Below are 17,594 nucleotides of genomic sequence, written 5' to 3'. Positions count from 1 at the left end.
CCGGGACAGACAGAGCTCTCAGCCCCATCGCTTACCGAGGCGGGGGTGGTCTTCCCCCTAGGGCAACTCCCTGGTCTCTGGACTTGTCACTCCCGAGCTATAAAACGAGAAGCTTGGGCCAAATGACCCTCAAGTTTCCACCCAGCTCACATATTCATTTTAAAGACCTACGAAGCCAAGAACCACCCCCAGGGGACGCAGGGTCACTGATTTTTCCCCTACAAAGCCCCAGGAATGACCCTTTTCCTGCATTTCTACCTCCCCCAGGGCCTGCCTATCTTCTAACACACTGAATACAGCCAAGAAACTTGAGAGCAGATGTCCAGTTTCACTTCTGAATAAGGAAGGAAAGCTCTTAATCTTCTGGAGAGGATGCCAAGGCCTGGCTCCAGTGTGGGCTGAGGGGCGACCGCCCATCTAGATGAGGCCCCAGACAGGGCATGTTCCTTTCAGCTGCTGCTTATTCCTGAGAGGCCAGCAGTGGCTGAATGATGGATTCCAGGATGATGCTACGATCAGGTGCTTCCTCCTCACACAGGGGCACTTTTCTTGCTTTGATCATAAACACCCACTGTGCGCAGGGCCAACGTGAGGACAGGGGGAAAGGAGGGGGTTCGCTGTTGAGGCTGCTCTCGGCAAGCCCACTGTTTCCAGAAGAGATACAACGGGCACCTAAATCACCATAATATTCTGCAGCCAAGGGGCTGCTGCAGGGCCTGGGAGGGATGAGACGGGAGGAGAGATGACATTTGAACTGACAACTCTGACAAGTGGAAACAGGAGAGGGACAGGATTCCCTGTGGTAGGACCAGGGCAAGCCAAGGCAGTGCAGCTGGAGAGAACGTGCTCACTGCCCACTTTCTTGTTTTATTTGTAAGACGTACGTAACATTTGCCATTATACCATATTTAAGTGCACAAGTCAGTGGCATTAAGTATATGCGCACTGTCGTGCAGCCATCACCACCATCCATCTCACGAACTTTATCTTCACCCTAACCTGAAACGGCCCCCGACTAACTCCCCATTTCCCCTCCCCCAGCCCCTGGCCACCACCCTTCCACTTTCTGTCTCTATGAATTTGACTACCTAGGTACCTCATATAAGTGGAATCATATGGTATTTGGCCTTCTGTGACAGTCTCATTTCACTTAGCATAATGTTTCTAAGGTTCTTCCACGTTACAGCGTGTGTCAGAAGTTCATTTCTTTTTAAGGCTGAATAATATTCCACCGTGTGTCTATTCACTGTCTACTTTTGCTGGAGCACCAGGTCCAAGGAGGTGGGAGAGGGGTGGTGGGGCTTGATAAAAAGGCACTGAGGGTGGTGAGAGTGAGCTATTTAAATGGAATCTCGAGGCATTCTCCAAATCAGAGGTCCAGTGCCATAAAGATATAGTAGAAACCCACAGGAGTCATGTGCCTTGAAGAGCAGTTGACAAAACACATGAATGACGTCAGCCTTTCTGAGAAAGAGCATTGTTTTAGACTGGGCTTCATGATCCAAGGCCAGCTCATAGGGTCGACAAAAAATCCACCTCTGCGCACAGGCCCTGATACAACAGAAACTAACCAATGCTGGGTAGTGACCTTTAGTGATGACATTAAATAGCGCTGTGGTAGTATCTCCCAAACTTCACTGAGTTACATACCGACTTCATGATTCTGCTGTTTTCAAGTACCACCTGGCTTATTATTTACCATTGTTATGGATGTTGCCTCATTTTTTAGAGTAAATAAATTCACTTAAAAAGGAAAGTTTTAATCACCATCCCATAAGCCATTATCCTTACCAAAAACAGATGATAAACATAAAAAGAATGAACAAGAACAAAACCAACTAGGTGGGTACCACTGCCAGGAGGCAAGCCCAAGGCTCACTTTCTCTCTGCTGAAAAGGAAGATGGCAAGTACTGGAGAGCCGGTGGGGGCAGACGGGAGGTCTAAGCAGCAAACCAAGATACTTTCTTTGGCAAACAAGAATAACCTTCTCTTTTTAGAAAGAAAGTAAATGAAAAGGGAAAAACCTCACTATGTGGTTCTCAGGCTGCCTAAAATCATGTCTCCTCTGAGAAGATGTCCCTTACTTTGGCAAAACATGGCTTTATTGGGTCCCATGAGTAAACTGGGATGATTTATTAGTTTTGAGGATGATGCTTTCCTTTTCATGGGGTGGGGGTAAGAGGAGAAGAGAAGAGCTATAAAAGGCAGGACTTGGTCATTTTAAGGCAAAGACCAACTGTAAGGTACTGGAGACAACTCTGTAAATTACGAAATCTACCAAAGTGCTTGCTTTGTGGGGTCATATCCTCCGCACCCCTGCCACCCCTGGCTCTAAGGAGTGCAGTGTAGCTTCCTGGCTTTGGAGAATTCCAAGGGATGGGGACATTGGGAATGCAGCTGACAGGCACCGACATAGGAAAACCACCTTCCACTTCATCCTCTTTCACAAGCAGGATCAGCAACCACTGACATGTACGCTACAGTTTACAAAGCACTTTGCATGCAAATCGTCATTTAATCCTGGGCCACAAAGCAACTCGTGGATGCACTTCTGTGGGCCCCCAATAATCATGAACATCCTTGCTTTCTCTCTCCCTCTCACACAGAGCCCAGATGCAAACAGATATTCCATGAATGTGGGTGGGATAAATGAATGACAACTGACAGCCAGAAACACCTCTTTACCCCAAATTCCAATTTATGAAAGTCCCTGACTTCAGTGATAAGGTACCTGGAACAAGATGAAAAATGCATATAGCCCAGTATTACACAATATTCAGAAGAGATGGATAGTCTACATAAACACTAGCTTAAAAGGAAAACATGTGCAGGGAACAGATTAGCTATTAAATCAGAGGGACTTGGGCATACACCTCTCAGACAGGATTTATTGTTCCCAAAGCATCTGCACCTTACCGAAGCTGGGTTAGTAATGGTATGCAGTTAGGGTAGGGGGTGTTATAATGGTAATCATTAAAACAAGCTTCCCCCCTATTACATGGTGAATTCAAATTTTCATTAAGGCCTCAACAATAGGGAGCAGTTAAGTAAATTACGGCATGCTAACCGGATGGAATATTAAACAGCCATTAAAATGATAAATCTGAAGATTATGTAGCTACATGGAATAGCGTGCATGAAATTATGCTAAGTTAAAAAGTGAAATACAAGACTGTTTATGTGTTGAGCAAACCGTATAATGTGGGCTTTCTAAACAAGTCCTGGGCAATGTGAACAATGCCCCAGAGGAATTCTACTCCTTGCTTAGGAATTGCTGAACACCGTCATCACACACTTTGCCCATAATATCTAAACTCTGATGACAGCAATGTTGTAAGTACAGATACACATGAATAAAGGACAGAAAACCTGATACAGGAAGATAAACAGCTACTGTGTATAGAGGGAGGAATTATTGCATAGTAATTTTTCAAAGTTGTTTTAAATAATGAATAAGTATGTTAGTAAAGAAAAAATGTAGTTAAGAGTGGATCACATGAAAGTAAATACGATGTTAAGTTGGGCTTATAGGAGCGGTGTGTTTCGGAAGCAGCTGCCTTTGCCTGAGAAAACACCCATTTAAGGGAACATCTCCTCTCCCAGGAGACGTTTGCCAAGAGCCCCAGGAAGTCAAGGGCAGTTGCGCCAGGCCAGCTCACCAGACATCACTGTCCCCTGCCTAATGACCAGGCCCGTCCTCCTTATTACCCAAACCGATCTGCGACGGTCCAGAGACTGACCTAATAGGGGAGCTGGTAACTGTATGTTTTAAGTCACAAGTTATCTGGACATCACCATCTATAAATTCATGGAAAATGACCTTTAATATTGGGTGGCAGGCTGTGATGTTACGCCTCTTAGGCGGGGAGCAGGAACATTAAATTGACAGGGTAGGGATTTCTGTCGGCTTCTGAAGTAGAAAGGTTTTCAAGTAGAACTATATATGGAGGAGAAAAAAAAATGAGAGCACTTTGTTTTAGAATCGGAGAATGTTGGAACTGGAAGGGGCCCTGGGCGTATTCACCAAGGGCACAGAGCCAGGAGGGTGAGGCTGGTGTACTGACCAAGGGCTGTGGCCCTGAGAGGCAAGGAGAGCCGAGGGGATCATCTGAGTGAGGGGCCCAGGACAGAGCTTGGTGCAAACCAGAGGCCTCCTGAGTGGCTCTAAGTGTTTCGAGTTCCCCAAGTCCATTGGCAACAAGCTATGCTTTGCTCTGGTGTTCACCAACTCTGTGCCTCCCCCTCACAGTTTTTTGTTTGTGTGTTTTTGTTTTGTTTATTTCCTTTGGCTGTCAGGAAGCTCAGGGTTAATTTTGATGCTTAACCTCAATAGCTAGGTTAGCTTAGATATTGGGTAGAATCATTTTCACTTGCCCTTCCTTCTATTGTGGATCTTGATATCTATTATAACAGCCTCATTATATACATTTCTTTTTATTATGCATAGCCTCAGGTCAGTATTCTGAAAGCAGGCAGACACACATCTAATGAAAAAGACTAGAAGAAAAAAAAAAACCTCTTCTTTACCTCTTTACCTTCCTTTCAGGAACAGAGAAAGGAGGGCAGGGCTTGGCCTCACCTCTGGGAAACAGGCCAAGGAAATCAATGTACTCGCTGGTGCACCCAGCCTTCTCTGGGAGCGCCAGCATCCACCTGTCCTCACACCCCACTAGGTATCTACTGAATGCCCAGCACGAGAGGAGACGGAGATGAAGCAGACACAGTCCTGGTCTTCAGGGAGCCCTTGGGGAAAGAGGGCCAGAGCCCCCAACACAGACAGAGGAGGCTTAGGGTCCTCAACAGGGAGCAGATGTGACTCTACAACTCAGCTGAGGGAAATCTGTGAAGGCCTTAAAGAATTTAGACATGAGGGCATGGCACGGTGGTATGGCAGGGAAGTTGGGTGTTTGATGAAGGAAGGACCGAAGCAGAGGCACAGGGGCTGGAAGCACGAGGTGTATGTGGGGAAGGTGGGCCGTCCAGGGGGCCCATTGAGAGGGTATGCCGAGGCAGGTGGAAGTGGTTCTGGACGGCCTTGAATGCCACGGGACAGCACCCCCAAGACTGTCTAAGGAGAGGTGCAGGCTGGAGAACCCCCAGGCAGGGTGGAGCTGGGCGGGGTGAGGCTGGCACAGACATGCAGGAGCCTAGCTGGAAATGACAGATGCCAGCCTGCAGGCCCCTCACCTCTAATCTTCCCAGCTGGTTTGTCTGGGAATCCACACCAGATCCCAAATGACAGGGTGGCAGAGCTCAGTAGAGATGTGTGGCCAAGCAGGCTTCCAGTCCCAGGCCCTGCCATCCCGTCAGCCCAAGAAACCTCTACTCAGTCGGTGGCGGGCCTGCCTGGCTGTACCCTCAGGCCTCCATGGGCCAGGACTGCATTATTAGGACAATGCAGCGCCACTGACTGGTGCTGCCCTGCACCTGCCACCTGGGAGGCAAAGCCCTGGGTCCAGGAAAGCGACAGGTTCAACAGCACAGTGCAGTGGCTGAAAACACTGATCCTGCCAGACCGCTGGGGCCCGAATCCCGGCCCCAATGGGGGACCCAGAGCAAGTTGCCCCAGTTTCCTCATCTCTGGAGCGGGGACAACAGTGTCCAGGATGTTATGAGGATCAAACGAATTCTTGTACGTTCAGTGTTTAGAACGGCGCCTGGTGCACAGAAGGCACTCCGGGAATGTTGACTTCATGTCAGTTACCACTACTGGGGCATCCTTGGAATACCATTCCAAGAGCCCTCCTCCTCTGAGATCACCCTTCATCCCCCAGAGCCACAGAAGGCCTGCTTACGAACTCTAACAGGCAACCCTGCGCTGGAGATGACAGGGTTTCACCACCCATCTATGAACCTTCCATTTCTGGATCCACAACTTCTGATTTAGCTGCTGCTTTGGCAATCTCTCGCCTCCACGTGGCAGCTTTGCTCCAGATCAACTCTTGTGCGGAACACAAAACACACAGGGGAGGGCTCAGTGCCCAGGAGTCTAATGACTACATTTTACAGATGGAGAAACTGAGGCCTGGGGAAGGACAAAGCCCCAGGTCCTCTAACTCTTAGACCAGGGCTCTTCTTCCTACCTTTCCCAGATGCTTCCTCATGTCTCTTTTATCAGACTGTCTTGTTTGTAATCTTCTGGAGGCAGGGGCATCTACTTCAGTCAGGCCTGAGGTGTTAAAAAGCACACCCGGCACCACAGCCCAAGTGAGGAGTTCCACAGGAGGGGCGGGCAGCTGTTCCTAATTAGACACAGCCGAAATCCCGCCAAGTTCCGGGCACCACATCAAAGGGAAGGCAGGGGACGCTCTCCTCATCTAAACTGTTAAAACATCTGCTGGAGAAAGACCCTCCTCCTAATGAATGCCTGAATGCAGGGGGCCCCCCGGAGGCTGAGGTGGCAGCATGGGACAGCAGGGGTCCTCGGGGCGGACCCTGCCAGGCAGCAAGGGTAGGGCAGCTTGGAGACGGAGCCTGGACACAAACCCAACACAACACAGGCAGAGGCCCCACCCCCTCCTCCATCTAGTCTGGTTTCCGGAGCTGTCTAGAAGCCACGAGACTGACTAATTGGAGTTCTCTTACCATCTCGTTTCCAGACGTGCATAGAAACACCCCAGAAAAAGAGGGTGAGCTCTGTGGAGCAAGGGTGTGGAACAAGAACAATGGTCACGTCGGCGGGAGCCGTGCAGGCCTGTCACTGCCCGGTGGAACCTGCACCGCTTGCTCTTTTACGCTCAGCCCAAGGGCGAGGGGAAGGCCCAGGTCTGAGTCAGGGAGCCCGGTCTGATCCCTGCCCTTGGACATCTGTACAGGACGGGGTCTCCCCTGGAGGGCCCTGTTCTGTGGTCCCTGGGGGAGACGAGCCCACACCCCTGATGACACCGAATGTGCTTTGCTCACGATTTAAAAGGCCACATGGGCCTCTTCACAGAGCTCTCGGGAGTTGCCTGCAATTATGGTCAGGCCCTTCCGCCCTGCCCATCACTCTGCACTCTTCCAGTGACTGCCTTCGCGTGCACAGGCCTCCGAGTGGCTGCAGGCCTGAGTTCTGTCGCCATCCCCTGCAGAGACTCACTGAGGCGAACTTGCCACTCCAGGATCCAGGCTGCTCCCAGGCTCAAGGCAGTGCATCAACGAGCATCCATTTAGTGCAGCAACTTTCTCAGGAAGACAGCTCTCTGCTTCCATGTCAACGGAAGACCCACATTCACAGGCAATCAGGGAGCCTGCCTGCTTTTCTTTCTCAAACATCACTGAGCCCGTACTGGGTGCTAAGGCGGACCCCAGGCCAATGCTGAGCACTCACGTGGAGACAAGGCTCCCCCCACCCCCAGAGGAGCCGTGGTTTAGCAGGAGAATGGGGACACCAGCATCCCTAAGTGCTGAGCGAATAACAGTTACGAGTTACTGAACACCTGCCTGTGCCCGGCACTGTCCTGGGTGTTGGCTGCATGTCATTCCTTATCCCCATGACACAGACAGGCAAGGGTGACTGGCAGCCTCAGAGCCTCCGCTGGGACTAACCCAGTTCTAAAGTGGTACAGACAGTGGCAGCTTGGAAGAGGCAGAAAGCAAAGGCAGTCCCAGGGATTTCGAAAAACCTTAGGGAGAAGGTGGCTTTTCAGAGGATCTCAAGTCCTAGTGCAAAGAGGCCCCTCAAGGGCCACAGAAGCTTAGGGACCTGCCTGGCATCACAGAAAATGAATGGGGGGCCCAGGGTAGAATATACTCAAGGAAATAAAGAAGATTCAGATGGGTGAAGACAGGGCCCCAGGATAAAGGGCAACAGAGCCAAGTCGTGGACAGAGGAAAGCTTGAAGGATTGTGAGGTAAAACGAAAGACTGTGAGTTGTCCCGAGCCCAGCGCTACTGAGGAAGAGGAGATAGGGAGTGGCTAGAAAAGGAAACTGGGGCTGGGTTATGGAGGGCCCTGAATGCCAGGAGGAGGGGTAGGAAACTGCAAAATGTGGGCCAGCAGTCTCAATCAGGTTTGCGCTTTCAGAAAAAAAGCTTTTACAGAAGCTGGCAGGAAACACCAGGGCGTGGTGATCAACTGTGATGACCTGAAGGTCCAACCCTCCAAACAATTAGGTCTCTACCCTTTCAAATAGTGGAGAGAGGATGCCCGGGGTTCCAGAAAGAAAAACACACTCCAGCGAACAGTTCCCAAAAGTGGAAAAGAAAGCATTTCCACTGGGATACGAGGCAGAGTCGGGGTGGCACCAGTTCCCTCACGTCAACCTCAAGAGGGGCGGGTGTCCTCTGACCCCCGTGCTGCAGACAGAGGCTGGGGCCCAGGGGGGACTTCCAGGGGCCTTGGCAAACAGAGCCAGAGACGGTCCAGCCTCGTGTCTTCCAAGTATTGACAGCCTGTACTCACAGAGAGGGCTAGCCACCCCTCTGGTGCGATCTTCCAGTCTGCTAGGCACGGTGAGGTCTCAGCTTCCAGAGAGGCCTTGGGCTGCACTCTAATATGATAAAGCCACGGGGGACAGGCTTTCATGCCAGACCACCTTGGCTACACCCCTCACTGAGCAGCATCACCAGCCCTTTCTCACGGAACCTCCCAGAGCAAAGCCTTGGAGGATCCGAGACCACACCCAAGCCCCCTCCTCACCTGCCTGGTATGAAATCTGCAGCTCAGAGTGGTTCAGCCAAGGTCTAGGAGACTCAACTCTCAATAATACACTTGAAGAGTGCTGAGTGCCTACGGTGTACCAAGGTCTGTGCCAAGCGCAGTGCCTCCAAGTTCTCACTTAATTCTCACAACACCTCTATAAGGGGGTGCTGCTGGCATCACCACTTTAAAGACAGTCACACAGCAAGCCAGGGATGGAGGCAGCCTGACTCCAAAGCCCATGCTCTTAAACATGCAGCTGTCTATACCGCCTTTCCAACACTAGTTGGTGCTCCTTCCGCTTCACCAGGTCCAAAATAACATGAACATGTTCAGGTCAGCAGGGAATGCAAGCACTGGAAGAGCCGACTTGGTCGCCTAGCTTGGTCCTAGCTTCACCATGCTGAGTGATGCCAGGCAGGTTACTTCCTCCCTCTGGTCATCAGTTTGCTCATTAGTCAAGGCAACTGAGGTCATCTTGGGCTTTATCTGACCAGGACCACACGTAGGTACCTATAGGAATCGTTAGGCAGTCTGGGAGGAAAGCAAAGGATGGTATCAGGAGGAAGAGAGCTGCCCATCAAAGAGGTATTTAAGCACATTCTAGATCTTTAGAGGGGTGGCCAATGCATGCTGCTGGTCCCAGGCTGGCTGGCTCTAAGCAAGTGATTACAAACTGGCATTGGGCACAGGGTGCCAGCCTCCCAGGGCAGAGCCAGGGACCCCTTCCAGGCATGACCCTTCCCTCCATCTGTACCTAACAGCCCCCCTTGCCATGTGACAGGTTTGCAGTCAAACTGGTCAAACCCCACCCATACCCATCTGGTGGAGGCGGCAGCCCTGGGGCTGGTTGCAGGGTCACTGCCTCATGCTGAGGGGTGCTGCTGGCATTGTGCCGCATGCCCAGCACAGCTGTCCGGGCGGAAGCGACTTGCTGAGATCTGGCAAGCTCTCTGCCCCAGTCTTCCTTGCTTTGGAACTGCTTCAAGAGAGGAACTAATCTCCTTGAGGACTTGTAGACAACCTCAGCCTGCTGGATGGTGATGACGAGGCTGCCGGCCTGGGACCGGCCTGGCCCTCCGCTCACTGGCTGTGTGACCCTGGTCAGCTGCCTGATCCGCTAGGGCTAAGATTCCTTCCAGGTGAGGCGGGAGGGGGTGAAGCAGATGGTCTCGGAGGCCTTTCTGGCTCCAGAGACCTCAGTCTGATTCTACAAAGAGTGGATGTTCACACAGGCTTCTTGTTCCAGTGTTGTAGCTCCAGCACACGAAGGAAGAGGGGACATACACAAGAGCACCCATCCTACAGTGCGCAGGGTCCCTGACCTTGGCATCCTAACCACCTTCCAGCAAACTCCTCCAAAATTCAACCCCAATATGCAATAAGAACCCTCTACGAGGAGAAGCTCTATACCAACACAAAGTTGTGTTTTCCTGCCTGTGAGTAATTTTGTGGGTCAACTTGAATGGGCCACAGGGTTGCCCAGATACTTGGTCAAACATTATTCTGGATATTTCTGTGACGGTGTTTCTGAATGAGATTAACATTTAAATCCACAGACTGAGTAAAGCAGATTGCTCTCCCTAATGTGGTGGGCCTTGTCTAATCAGTTGAAGGACCAAATAGAACAAAAAGGTTGACCCTCCTCCAATAAAGAGAATTCTTCCTGCCTGACAGCATTTGTACTGGGACATCAACCTTTTTTCTGCCTTCAGACTCAAACTGAAACACTGGCTCTGTCTGGGTCTCGACCCTGTTGGCTTTTGGACTAGAATTACACCAGCGCATCTCCTCATTCTCAGGCCTTCAAACTTGGACTGCAACTACACCATTGGCTCTACTGGGTCTTTCTGACTCATCTTGGGACTTGCCAGCCTCCATAATCACACGAGCCAGTTTCTTATAATTACTCTCTCTTATTGGTTCTGTTTCTCTGGAGAACCCTAACTTATGCCTCCGTGAAGAATCCTTCCTCACATCCTTACCATGCACGGTCTTAGGATGGGCTGCTTGTCTGCTCCCCTTCTCAAACAGCTCCTGAAAAGACTGTGTATCAACACAGAAGCCAGGTCTATAAGAAAACCTCTTTATCACAATGCAGAGGGGACCTGCCACTTTTCCTGACCTTGAAGAACTAGGGATGCAGCCAAGCCTCAGCTCTCTTAGAGGAACCTGCAATTCCACCCTCAGGAGACCTCATGGTAGCAAAGCCGCTGCAAGAGTGGGGATCTCAGTGGGGATCCCTACTTGGCCCAGGAGTGACCACCTGCCAAGAGCCAATCCAAACTTAACAAGAAAGACCAACAGCAAGACTCCCTCATTCCAGATAGAACTTTCTGGCCCACAAAGTTTGTGTGATTTGGTTTTTAAAACCATCTGGTTATAGACAGATCCTAATGGTCAGAGCCAACAACCCCATTTAATAGGGCAAACAGGAAACCCAGAATCAAAGGGACTTGCCAAAGTCAGAGTGAGAAATCCACACGATTCCTACTCTACCGGTCTTTCCGACTGTACTATTACATCTTGTATTTCTTGGTGTCGCAGCACAAAAAACCCAATGGAGTGTTTTTGTTTTGTCTGAAAGAAGGGTGGGGAAAGGGAAGGTGTGTGTGAGGTGCTATACACAAGAATTAGGAACCCGAAAGCTACCACTGTTCAGAACTGCTTTCAAGCGGCTCTTTCCTGTCAACAGCTATCACAGATTACACCATCCATACGGCCATCTCAAGAATTTTTGGAAGGAAACATCTGGATAATGAATGTTTTTATGCTGGGAAACACAAGAACAGCCCCTCTTGGGGCCCTAAAAAGGTGTCCTGAAGAGACTCCATACTGTGTGAAAGGTGCCATCAATGCCTGGAACATGAGAGCAGAGGCGCCATGAGATGCTGAGTGGAGATGGCCTTCTCACCACTGGTGGCCTTTCCCAACCAGCTACCCTCTAGGAGCCCCAGAACCCCAAGTCCGAGTTTCCGTTTGTGTTGGGACCCCATGTATCGAAACCCCAGTGTGTTAAGAGGTGGTACAGTGGCTCAAAGATGAATCTGACACTGTCTCTAATACCTCCCTTCAAGAAGCTAGGATGGTACTTACCACCCCTGCACACCCTCAATGTTAGTGGTGAGGGTGCCTCAGCCCAGGGACCCTGAGACTCTACCATGGTTCTAGCCACCTACACACTCAGCTCCCACCCCCACTCCAGCTTCTGAGGGCCGAGTTCAAGTCCAATCCATCTTGACACATCCCCTGCGAGTCCTAACATAAGCAGTCTTTTGCAAATTCAGAATTTAGCACAGGGAAAAATACTTTTAAAACATTTGCCTACCTTAGGAAGGGAGCCAAACTCACCGACTGGTGGAGGGAGTATAAACTGGAAATGGCCTTTTCAGGGATCAAATTGGTGAATCTAACAAAAATTAAATACCCTAAGGCCTGAAGTTCCACTTCTGGAAATCAATTCTACAGAAATACCCAGACCCACAAGCAGAAATAAATATACACAGATGTTTGCTGCAGAATGTAAGAATGAAAAACTTGAAACAAGTTAAAAGTCTATGAATAGGGGAATGACTGAATACACTTCATTACAGTCACATTATAGAACCACTCACAAGGACTAATGACCTTGGACAAGATCTGTGATGCAGAACGATGTCTAGTAGGATAGCATTTATGTAGGGAAGAAAATGCTGGTAGTATGTAGAGATGTGTATTTTTGTAAGATAATGGGAAAAGGGCTAAAGGAATATAAAACAAATTGTTAATGACGATTCTTGTTTCTGGAAGAGAGAGTTCATTTTTTAATTTCCTATATGCCTGTATGTTTTCTTACCCAGAGCACATGGTTTTTTAATGGAATAATTAAAAAAATATTTTTAAAGGAAGTTTCACGTGCAGACGTGGCACATGAAACTATCCTCTTTATTATTATTTTTCGTGACAGCACTTGTTGAGGGTCCACTTTGAACCAGGCATGGTGCCAACAGCTTTATATTAACTGCAGGACAGATGGGGAAACTGAGGCTGCAACAGGAAGAGTAGGTGAGTGAGGTCGTGGGGCAGAGCTGGGATTGGCCACATCTGCCTTCATCAGAGCCTGAGCACACTGTCCTTCTTGCTCCCTGCTGCTTTCGGGAAGCACCATCGCTGTGGAATTCCCTCATCTTCTACTTAACATTCCTGTGGAACAGGCTTCCGATCAACAGCTTCTGCTTTTGTGACTGTTTTTAAACAATTACCGTTTCATGTCATGTTTACACATTTGAAGTTTAGGAAACAGAGTTTGGAGGAGACCATGTTTTGGTTTTTAACTCTAAGATGTACATATTAATTATAACACAGCCACTAAACATGCCCCTGGTCATCCGTGGAGGCACTCCATGCTTAGAGACACGTTAAAGAACTGTAGTTACAAGTCTTGGCACCACAAACAACTAAAGCTTCCCCAAAACACAGCTATGAGGACAGGCCTGATCCCTGAAAGCATTTGGGACCCATGGTTTCACTGCAAAGGACCCCACCCTCCCAGGGGCTTGTTATCCTTTCCTCTAAGTGACAAGTCGAGGTAATTCCCATCAACCAACACTGACCAGCAAGCTACGAACCAAAATCAACTTGAGATGTGTGATAGCAAACAGGCTGCCCTTTTGGGGGGGTGGGTGCTCAGGGAAGCAGGTCTAGACCTTCAGGCCCAGTCGCAAAAGAGGGTGCCTCCTGAAAGGCGACTCCTTGCTGAGGGTATCAGAAGGGATTACAAGCAGCCTGACAAGTTCTTATCCACAGGAGTGAGACAGGATTCCGGCTCCAACACAAGAAAGGTGCTTCGGGAAATGGAGTGAGATCCTGACCCTGGAAATCCGTACGGCAAATGGGTGAGGGAGGAGGTCTGGACGTGGCAACCTGCTTCACTAGTTGGTTCTTTCACTTGCTCTTCCCTACGGAGCTCCCGTGTTGCTGGTTTATGGGGAAATGCTGATCAGTCAAGCCTGGTCCTTGCCCTAGAGAAGCTCGCAGCCTAAAATACAGTCTCCTCTGGGGCTACGTGATTATGTGTGTCATCTCCTTAAGTGCCACCAGGCTAAAAGGATCACACTCTAGTGGAGAGGCAACAGGGAGCCGTCAAAGGCTTCCGAGGAGGCCAAGGGGTGAGCAGGGCTCCGGGTCTGCCCCACCTCACCTTATCCTGTGCTGGGGGCTGGGCTAGTCAGGTCCCTGGGGGTCTGTTTCCTCAAGTTTTAGACTGCATTGTCACTGCTGCCTTGCCACCACATGTAGGGTGGCATAAATGAACTAAATGATGACAACATATTATATCAACCGTGGGTCCTATTTCAAGTGTTACCTGTGGGGTGTCCGTGAGCCAGAATCAAATGCTACGGGTGCCAGAGGTGGAAATAGGGTCTGGGGAGCACCAGAGTATGTGTGTGTGTACCTGCATGTACAAACACACATGCACACACGTGTATGAACATACACGTGTGTGTACATACACATGCACAGTCACATGCTCACACGCTAGGCCCTCTAGCAGTCTAGCCCCTCAGAGTCCCTCACGCTACCCTGGTCAGTAGGTTTTTCTCTGCAGAGGTGGGATGGGGGTGGAGTGCAGGGGTCAAAAGCATTTCTTATTAGGGGCACACAGGGTGAGTGATCTGTGAAGAGACTTTAATAAAATGACAAGTAGCAGCCCATGTGACAAGAGATACTCAAGGCCTGCTGAAGCCTCTTCCTCTTCCTTTTCCCTGGAACAAAATGAGACTTAGAACCTGCCTTTGGATTAAGTCTTAGGACACAGTGAATGAGAACTGGGGTGGGGGGGCAGGGAGGGAAAGAAAGCCTATCTGAGTGTGTATTAAATTTGAAGAAAAAAGAAATCACAGGAAGAAAAACGAACCAAGCTAAAAATAAGGCGGCTCCAATATTACTGCTAGACAGAAAATATAACCCCTGCTAAGCAGGGAAGCCAAACTGGTATGAAAGAGAAAATATAAAGTTCCCACCTAAAAATAACTGGAGGACTAACATGGACTCACCGTTGAGAAATACGGAATTTCTGAAATGAGCCTGAGACTGCAGTCTCCCTTGGTAGGGAGGGGTTGCCGCAGTCTGGAATTTAAAGTTCTCTTCCAGCCATGAAGCTGGCAATAGAGGACAGAGATCATCTCAAGAGCATTCCTATCTGTCGGTTCAAAGAGCTGCAGGAAATTCAGACAAGCCAAGACCTGGCACGCAACGGGCAGAGCTCGGGCTGTGGGTCAGGAGCCTGGCTGAGCTCACGGCCAGCAGACCCTGGGCTCCTTGCACCTTCCACGTTTGTAAAGTGACTAAACATTAGGCTGACGATTGATCTCAGTTGTTCATTTATTTACTATATCACCCCTTTTCATACTGTTCCTTCCTTTCCACGTTTTACATTTATATATGGTTGTAGCAACCCAGTAGCACAGAAAGTGTCCATGGGATCTGGATTTGACTCTCAGATCCAAGCCACTTCCAAGCTGGGTGCCCTGGAGAGTCTTCCAACCTCTCTGGGCCTCCAACTCCTCAATGGCCAAATGATGTCACTTGACCCAATAAGTAACAAGGGAAGAGTGCTGTGCGTGAAAACAGTATTGTCTTCTGTCCCTCCCCGCACTCCAGCATGTTTCAAACCTTGACTGTCTTGGAATAAGTGCAAATATAATTCAAGTGATTAGCCTCTCACTTCCCCCAGTAATGTAGTGCTTTAATCCCAGGTACCAAACGTGTTGGCAGCTCTAATAGACTGACTGGTGTGTACATTTTGGAACCAGACTCAATAGTCTTAGGTTCAAGACCTGGCTCTGCCATTTACCAGCTCACACCCTTTGGGGGTCAATGTGCCCCAGGAGAGCCTCAGCATCCTCTGCTGTGGAGTGGGGAGAATACTAATATCAACTTCATGAGGCTGTTATAAAATAAAGCCAGACAAAGGATATAAAAACAGCCTTGTAAACCATAAAACCCTGTGCAGACGTTACAGATTAGAGCAGCATGTACATACACGTGCACAGATAGACACACAGCCTTATTTCTAGCTGACATCTGGTATAAATGACTCGCCATTCCATCAGTTTATGTTCACAAGGAGAAGACGTCCCATTTCATTTTTCTTTTGTAATTTCAGTCATGTACTAGGTCTTTCACTGATGCTGAACAAACAGAATCAACTTCTACCTCACTATCAATATTTTCCATATTTATCCCCCAAAGGAAGAACCCTGCAATGTGTGACAAGGTTCTGAAAAGACATGATCTGATTCCAGGGTTTAGAAACATGACATTTTTTTTTTGCATGGTACCTACCACCGAACAATTTGGAAACACTGTGGGGGAAAGGAGTGCTTTTATGCTATATAGAAAGCCCCCAGTAACTGGAACCAAAGTTTTCTTCCTGAGCATTTCATTAAGTATATCATCTGCTTGCGTTTGGCACTTTTCCACTAGCTGGGAACCTACAAAAACTGATGTGGTATGACAGCTGAGTTGGTGCTGCCAGACAAGCTTCCTTGCTGGCTCGGAAACGGGGGTTGAGGCACTGAGAGGGGAAGGAGTCGGGGGGTGGATGGTGGGGGTGGCAGCTGTCACGTTACAGCTGCCGCCACGCAGACACACACGCACTTCAGATTTCACTCACGTCTCCCTGGAAGGAGGCACCGGCCACTGGCCAAAATGACCGCCAGGGCTCCCCACTCCATCCTGGCGAGACAAAGAGGCCATTCCTCGCCAGGGACGTCCGTCCCCCGGAGGCATTTCTCAACCTGTCTTCAGGGCAAGCTCTCCTCTGGTGTTTAAACCTGTTGGCCTCTGGGCCCGGTACGCCCACCACTGGCTCGGAGAAGGCTCTGTTGTTCTGAGTCTTCCTGCCAACTCAGTGGGCTGACCACTGTGTCCTTCAGCAGCCGCTGGCCACTGGTTGCCAGTCTGTAAAAATGCTCCCCCGCAGGCACTGGTCACGGTGTGTTCCAAGCCTGAGGGAGAACAGGGGTCCTGCTGAGGAGGCTTCTGTCACCCAAGTTCCATAAAAACCTCATTCATCCTCACTCGGAGAAAGCCTCCCTCCTCCTGACCTGCTTCCCTCACTGACCATGCTGAGGACATTAATAGTGGGAGTGACACTGTAGGCGGCAGGGAAGTGGGAACAGAGAGAAAAGGGGTGCTCAAAATTTTCTCATCTGCTCTGTAGAGAAGGTCACTGCTGTAGGACCCTTAACTGCACTCCCTCACATTTGCCAGAAGGAACGGCTCAGGAGCAATTACTCTAAGAGCCAAATCATCTTAGGCAGATGTCTTTCAACATCCAATTGGTTCACGTCCAACAATTCTATACAATAGGTCAAATCATTCTGTTTCCTGGGGGTTTAATTTGCAACTAATTCCTCTTACAGGGTTCACCAGGAAGCTCCTGCTGTTTAAAATGAGATGTGCTGGGTTGCTTTATGGAGATTTTTCTATGTGGTGGACAGCCTGAAATGGTTGTTTTGAAAAATCCCTGAGCTGGAGTGACTGCAGCCATTCTGTGCGCCCGCAGACAGCCATGGTCTGTAGGTGGGAGAAGACACAGAATGGGCCACCTGTCCGCAGGCTTGATTGTGTGTCTCAATTTTCAGGAGGATCTGAAGCCCACCTCTGCCCTCATGCCCCAGAAGAGCTCCCCAGGTTCTCACCTGCATGACAGTCTTCGAGCTCAGCTGGGGCTCTCAGGGGAAGCCTGCTCAGGAGGGAGAAGCAGCACGTCAGAAGAACAGCCTTGCAGCCTAGCCAACCCTGGACGGAGGGTCCCTAACCCAAGCCCATGGCCTGGGTGTGTGCAGGAGCTGTGATTACATGCATAGGTACCCAGATGGCAGAAGCCTGCTTTAAGGACTTAAACAGTGCAGCAGTTCTTTAAAAATATTTGGTAGGTCAGCTAACACTTAGGCGAGAGTCTAAAACGCTCATTTCTACAACACC

The 17,594-nt window shown here is 49.6% G+C and overlaps 1 protein-coding gene across 1 annotated transcript in view; it reads right to left on the bottom strand.

Moving 5' to 3' along the window:
• The window catches only part of SHB (SH2 domain containing adaptor protein B), a 212,434-nt gene that overhangs the window by 51,062 nt on the left and 143,778 nt on the right, over positions 1-17,594 (bottom strand).

The sequence above is a fragment of the Neophocaena asiaeorientalis genome, unplaced genomic scaffold (genome assembly GCF_003031525.2).
Source record: "Neophocaena asiaeorientalis asiaeorientalis breed wild unplaced genomic scaffold, Neophocaena_asiaeorientalis_V1.1 scaffold192, whole genome shotgun sequence".
Taxonomy (NCBI): Eukaryota; Metazoa; Chordata; class Mammalia; order Artiodactyla; family Phocoenidae; genus Neophocaena; species Neophocaena asiaeorientalis.
The sequence above is the reverse complement of the archived record's forward strand: the minus strand, read 5'-3'. Positions and strand labels throughout refer to the sequence as shown.